Below are 7246 nucleotides of genomic sequence, written 5' to 3'. Positions count from 1 at the left end.
CAGCAATATAATTAAGGAAACAGATGATAGAGAATATAAAAATGATGGAAAATGCTATAAATCAGAAAGTTCTACAACAAAGTTTCAACAATGACCTGGGTATGGGTAATTCCCATACTTGATGCAGTTGGCCCCAGACCTTCATCCTCGGAAGACATAATTTACATCAGTGGTTCTGAAAATGTGGTATTCAGAAATGTAAACATGGGGTCCATCCCAAACCTATTAAATCAGAAACTTTGTGAGTGGGTCCCTGAAATCTGTTAGCAACCCTTCAGGTGATTCTGTTGCTCGCTGAAGTTTTAACTGGCCCTGAAAATTAATGTGTTGAATCCAACTATTTGCTTCTCATTTCCCATTTTATTTTATCTTTAAATTAAATGTATTGGGTGGGGTGACACTGGTTAATAACATTACATACCAGGTGTGTTTCAAGTGTATAATTCTATAATACATCATCTGTATAATGCATTGTGTGCTCATCACCTATAGTCTAATTTCATTCCATCACCATATATTGGACCCCCTTTTCCCTCTTCATTCTCTCCCCCAACCCCTTCCCCTCTGGTAACCACCATACTGTTATCTGTGTCAATGAGTTTGTTCTTTTTTTGCTTTCTGTTTTATATCCCACATGTGAGTGAAATCATATGGCTCTTGTCGTTTTCTGCCTGACTTATTTAGTTTAGCATAATACTCTCAAGATCTATCATGTTGTCCCAAATGGCAGGATTTCATCCATTCTTATGGCTGAGTAGGATGCCATTATACATATGTACTGAATTTTCTTTACTCAATCATCTGCTAAAGGACATTAAGTTGTGTTCATGTCTTGGCTACCATAAATAAAGCTGCAATGAACAGATATCTTTATGAATTTTCACATTTTTTTCAGGTAGATATCCAGAAGAGGGCTTGCTGGGTCATAAGGTAACTGTATTTTTAATTTTTTGAGGGACCTCTACATTGTTTTTCATCGTGACTGCATCAGTTTACATTCCTACCAGCAGTGAATGAGAGTTCCTTTTTCTCCACAACCTCTCCAACATTTATTTTTCATCTTATTCATAAGAGCCATTCTAAGAGTATCCCCTACTTTCTTAACCTCACCATTCTTATCAATGGCATCCTAATTGCCTTACTTTGTTGTTGTGAAAATCTTAAAGTCCGTTTTACTCTTCTTTCTTTTTTTTCTTTTTCTTTTTCAGCCCCCATCATAAAGACTGCCGTTTTGTAATCGTGATGTTTTAATTTATTTTTTAAATTTATGCTGCTGACTTCAACTGGGACCTTTTAAAAAAATTTATTGATTTGAAAGAGAGAGAGAGAAAGGGAGAGAGAATAAGAGAGAGAGAGAGAGAGAGAGAGAGAGAGAGAGAGAGAGAATGAATGCATAAATAAATGGAACAACATTATGCATCCACTTGTTGATTCTTGTATGTGCCCTGTCCAGGAATCAACTGGTGTGTCTGGATGATGCTTCGATGCTCTAACCAATTCTGCTACCCAGCTAGAACTCTAACCACAGTGTTTTAAAAAATCTAATTCTTCTCACTTACTCTAAGTCACTAAACATCAAATCACAAGGCCTTTCCAATAGACCAAGCAATGTCCTCTCTGTAGTCTTTTATTCTACACTGCTATTAGAATAATTTTTTATATGCTGACTTTAGCTGTCATGTGCTGCTCAAGACCAGTGCTGCTTTATTTTGAACCAAAATACAATTCTCTTGTTTGTCCTTTGAGGCCTCCACAAATCACTATTCCTTCACTGCCTTAGTGTCATTTTTCTAGCAACGCAGATCTCATTGGCTTGATCTCACTTCCTTTGTGCTTTATGTTTCTCTTATTTAGAATGTCCTCCCCTTTCCCTCCACTCTATAGTCTCTTCCTATTGAAAATCCAATTCCCATTCTTCAAATTAGGACTCTAAATTTGCCATTCACTCTTTGTTTTTACTCTGTGACCACAATACCGAATTTGCTCTCACTTGCAGGTTTCTTTCCCAGGCGTTATTTTAAGTTGACAAAATGTACATAGTCTCCAGCTTTTTTTTTTTTTTTTTTATAACCTCATCATGTTCTTCCACTCTGTATGGCCCATTTCAAGGCAAGGAACTGTGGTCAACTGACTTAAAAGTAGGTAAAGTGAGGTCTGCAGCTCCCTTCTTGCTCTGGCGACGTCCTGCGGCTGGAAATTCACCATGTCTATTCTGAAGGTGCACGCCAGAGAGATCTTCGACTCTCGGGTGGGAACCCCACTGTGGAGGTGGATCTCTACACCACAAAAGGTCTCTTCAGAGCTGCTGTGCCCAGTGATGCCTCAACTGGTATCTACGAGGCTCTAGCAGGGGTCCTCAAACTTTTTAAACAGGGGCCAGTTCACTGTCCCTCAGACTGTTGGAGGGCCCGACTATAGTTTTAAAAAAAACAACTATGAACAAATTCCTATGCGCACTGCGGGGCGGGACTAGTCGGCTGCTAAGCAGGACAGGCAGCGGCACCTGGCGGGCCGGATAAATGTCCTGGCCAGACGTAGTTTGAGGACCCCTGCTAGAGCTTGGGACAATGACAAGACCCGCTATCTGGGGAAGGGTGTCTCCAGGGCTGCTGAGCACATCAATACAACTATTGCGCCTGCCCTGGTTAGCAAGAAGCTGAGCATCGTGGAGCAGGAGATCACAAGCTGATGCTAGAGATGGACGGGACGGAAAATAAATCTAAATTCGGTGCCAACGCCATTCTGGCAGTGTCCCTGGCAGTCTGCAAGGCTGGGGCTGTTGAGAAGGGGGTGCCCCTGTACCGCCACATTGCCGACCTGGCGGGCAACACCGAGGTCGTCCTGCCAGTTCCAGCTCTGAACGTCATCCACAGTGGTTCGCATGCCGGCCACAAGCTGGCCATGCAGGAGTTCACGATCCTCCCCGTCGGCGCCGCCAGCTTCAGGGGAGCCATGCGCTTTGGGGCCGAGGTTCACCACAACTGAAGGACGTCATCAAGGAGAAGTACGGGACAGACGCCACCAACGTGGGGGACGAAGGCGGCTTTGCTCCCAACATCCTGGAGAACAAGGAAGCCCTGGAGCTGCTGAAAGACAAAGCCGGCCACACCGAGAAGGTGGGCATCGGCATGGACGTGGCTGCCTCCGAGTTCTTCAGGTCTGGGCAGTATGACCTGGACTTCAAAGTCACCCGATGACCCCAACAGGTACATCACCCACGACGAGCTGGCCAACCTCTACAAGCCCTTCCTTCATCAAGGACTACCCAGTGGTGTCGATCGAAGACCCCTTCGACCGGGACGACTGGGAAGCGTGGCGCAAGTTCACGGCCAGCACGGAGATCCAGGAGGTGGGGATGACCTCCCAGTGACCAGCCCGAAGCGGATTGCCAAGGCCGCAGCGAGAAGTCGTGCAACTGCCTCCTGCTCAGAGTGAACCAGATTGGCTCCGTGACCGAGTCTATTCAGGCGTGCAAGCTGGCCCAGCCCGATGGGTGGGGTGTCATGGTGTCCCATCGCTCCGGGGAGACCGAAGGCACCTTCATTGCCGACCTGGTGGTGGGGCTCTGCCCTGGGCAGATCAAGACTGGTGCTCCTTGCCCATCTGAGCGCTGGGCCAAGTACAACCAGATCCTCAGAATCGAGGAGGAGCTGGGCAGCAAGGCCAGGTTTGCCGGCAGGAACTTCAGAAACGCCCTGGCCAAGTAAGCGTTGGGCAGGCGGCCGAGCCCCGCGGTCACCAGGCAGCTAATTAGACCTCTGCTCCTGACCTCTGCACGGGCAGCCCAAGGCCCCAGCCCATACCTGCAGGGGCCTCTGCCTCTCCCCTCCCTGTGGTGTTCTCACTGCTTCTTAGAACTGCCACAAAGCCAAGCCTGACATCGGGACCCTGGTGCAAACCCTAGCCCTGTCATCATGTGACTGGTCCAAATCATTGTTCTTCTCACCTCCGTTCTCAAGTGTCTGGAGCCAAGTGCATCTGCATTGTAATCTCCCAGGTGTCCACAGGCGAGATCCCCAGTGGTTTTGTGGGCAAAATAAAGTCTTCAGTGTCCATAGGAAAAAAAAAAGTAGGTAAAGTGAGAGACTGAAATTAGTGTTCATATTTGCAGTTATTAGTAACCCTGGTTTAGGTTTATGGGAGAAAGTAATAAAATCGATACCTAATAAGAGTCTGGCTATTCATAAACACTAGCCCATACCAATTGTTCTTTTATTCTGTGCCATTACTATTTAGACGTATTGTCCCTTATTGTGACTTTATCTTTCAGGACATAATTTATTGCTCAATAAATCTGAAACCATGAAATAGGTATGTAATTATACATGTATACATATAACCTCTCTTTAATGTGGACCCAAACCTACAGGAAATGCCATTAAGGGCATAAACAAACAAAATTTTACCTCAACTTTGATCGGTATTTCCATAGCTCCCTGAAATAAAATAAAGCCTGCTTGTTCTTAATATTTTTTTTATGATTTAGTGATATCCTATAGAGAACTATATTTTCATCTCAAGAAGGCAGAGAACAACAAATGTGGTAGAAGGCCATGCACGGGGAAAATGGGTTAAAGAGACTCAGCAAATCTAAAAATATACAGTGCCAGGCTTCCAAGGCCAAGCAGGCAATGACAGAAGGAGCAGAAAGCATTATGGGAACTGGTTTTATTTAATCCTGACACTGGGGGCAAAGGAATTTTACTCTATTACTTCTTATGAATAATTGATTTTGTTAAAATAGCGTCATCACCATCATCATCATCGTATCAATTGTATTTATAGAGGTCTTGGGGCTGAAAAGATCTCAGCCTATTCTCAGACTCTAAATGGGTGAGGATCCCAGCTTGCTGGCATGAGCCAGGCAGAGTGATTAGAAGTCTTGGGGCTAAAATTGTATCTGGAGTTCTATCATCAACACCAATCTGATTCTTAGGATTAAAATTGTCCTTGGCCACAATTATCTATGAAGCTAAAACCTAAAAAGCTCTAAAACTATTTTTATCACTCTTCTGATATTTTTATTACTTGATCTGAACTAGTTTGGTGGCAGAACCTTACCTGAATTGACATAAAATTATTTACAGTTTTTATTTGTGCCACTTAAAGTGAAAATTCATATATTTTCCCACTCAAACAATGTGTTTGAATACAGAATAAAGTTCCAGACCTCTTGGATATGTGATATAATATATTATATGAATCCTGTTACCAGTCTAAAATTTAAAATTTTCTGAATATGGAAACCCCATCCAGCCCCAAAGATTTAGATTTACTGATTGTGGTCCTGAATTCATTTTCTCTTCTGATTTTATCAGGAAGGAGTTCTAACTTATGTACTATTGTCTTGAAAATAGCTCTTAAAAACCTTGACGTTTCTGAGTGCCTCTACTAAGTAGATAAGTTAGGTTTTATCAAAAAGAACTCTGGATACAAATTATATAAAGGGACTGAAAATGCTGTAAAACATGATAAAATGTCAAGAGGCACAATTCAGAATCCAAGAATGGGAAGAATTTTCCATATTTTATTCCTTAACTTCCATATGAGTGTGCTGAATAAAAAGAATTAAATGTACTTACATATATATATATATATATATATACATATATATACATATATATATACATATATATACATACACACACACACACACATATATATATATATACTATGTACACATGTACACATTATCAATCTAATAGCAAACTTGGGAAACAGAAGTAGAGCTATTGAATATGCATGGTTTGTCTCTGTACCTTGACTTATTTTCAAACTAGATCATAATACTCATTGACATAAAAGATGGTTATTGTTGTACTCACATACACACAATCTCCACCCAATATACTGGCCATTTAGTTTTTCTAGTGTGATTATATAAAACTAGTATTCTTCTTTTTCTTTTTTTCTTACCATTTACCACAGCATGGATGGACCTAGAGGGTAGTATGTTGAATGAAATGAGTCAGTCAGAGAAAGACAAATACCATATGATCTCACTTAGATGTGGAATCTAAAGAACAATATAAATGAGCAAACAAAACAGAAAATTAATTCTTTTCGATATTTTATCCAGTGGAGTGGTGGCAGTGCAATTAGTGTTGTCTCCCCATGTGTTGTGCCAACTTACTAAGAGGATAAATCTTGGGTGGTTTCTGTTGACCTGGAGGATTCCAAAGGGATCGAGTTGTACACAACATACTGAATATGTGGAAAGTAGAGCAAGTGAAGCACAGGTTCTGTTAGGAGCACTGGACTAGGCCTCACTCCCAGGGAGCTCTCCTTGACCTTTTTGGAGAGAAAGGCTGGCCCATGGCTGTTACAAACAGGGTGAGGCACGGGATTTGCACAGCCCTTCCACATTTGCTGAGGGTGCACCCGGGCCAAAATCGGAAGCAGACACTGGGAGCTGTTACAAAGTTGTTAGCAGGCAGAAGAAAGAGCCCTTCTCTAAAGGAACTCACCATGTAGGCAGAGACACAGGGAAGCCACAGGTTAAAGGACTCATCTAAAGCATATCAATAAAAGAGCATTGACAGTGTTATTAATATGCATTATGAAACTCAAAGGTAAAAACATTTCCAGAAGAAAAATATTAAGCCCTGGGCTTATTGAAAACCTTTTTTTTTTTTTTTTTTTTTTTTTTTTTACCTTTACCAAAACCATGATTTTATGTATGGGATATGATTTGCAGAACGTGCTTTGTGTAGAAGTTAAGATGCTGTAGTGGGAAAAGGACCACAGAATACACATGATCATACACCCATCTACAAGAGGTGCCAATCAAAAGATGAAGGGATGAAATGTGGTCAATGACAGATTGGTTCTGGATTGAAGCCTTGGGCACGGAGACTCAGAGCTCCGGGACTGCATGCTGGCCATTCTTAGAAACATTGCCCGGACTGTATAGAGGCTATCGTTTCAGAGCATGGAAATCTTTCTGTTTTCCAACATAATGTCAGAATTTTCATATCCCTTTGCCATGATGTAAAAGGGTTTAATGATTTCTTTTTTCCAGAAGTCTGCAGTCCTTGGGAATGAAACACAGAAGACAGACCATGCTATACCATGAATGGCAGCACCGTCCTTTGAAGACAATCTCCAGCCCTCCTAACTGAAAACCCATGTTTCTGATGTAAGTATAACACAGTAATTGCTCATGCAGCCCGGGAGAATGCCAAGTCTCGGCCTATTTGCAGCACTGTCTAAAAACAATCAACTCGTCTTTCAAATTTGACCAAAC

General features: G+C 42.2%; 1 pseudogene across 1 annotated transcript; it reads left to right on the top strand.

Annotated features, from left to right (window-relative positions):
* The first annotated feature begins 2203 nt into the window (after positions 1-2203).
* LOC308246449 (alpha-enolase-like) lies at positions 2204-3707 on the top strand (annotated as a pseudogene). Its single transcript has 2 exons — positions 2204-2348; positions 2557-3707. The product of its transcript is annotated as an alpha-enolase-like (transcript).
* Positions 3708-7246: the final 3539 nt, after the last annotated feature.

Source organism: Plecotus auritus, assembly GCF_963455305.1.
Source record: "Plecotus auritus genome assembly, chromosome: 4".
Taxonomy (NCBI): Eukaryota; Metazoa; Chordata; class Mammalia; order Chiroptera; family Vespertilionidae; genus Plecotus; species Plecotus auritus.
This window is presented reverse-complemented; position numbering and strand designations above follow the sequence as displayed.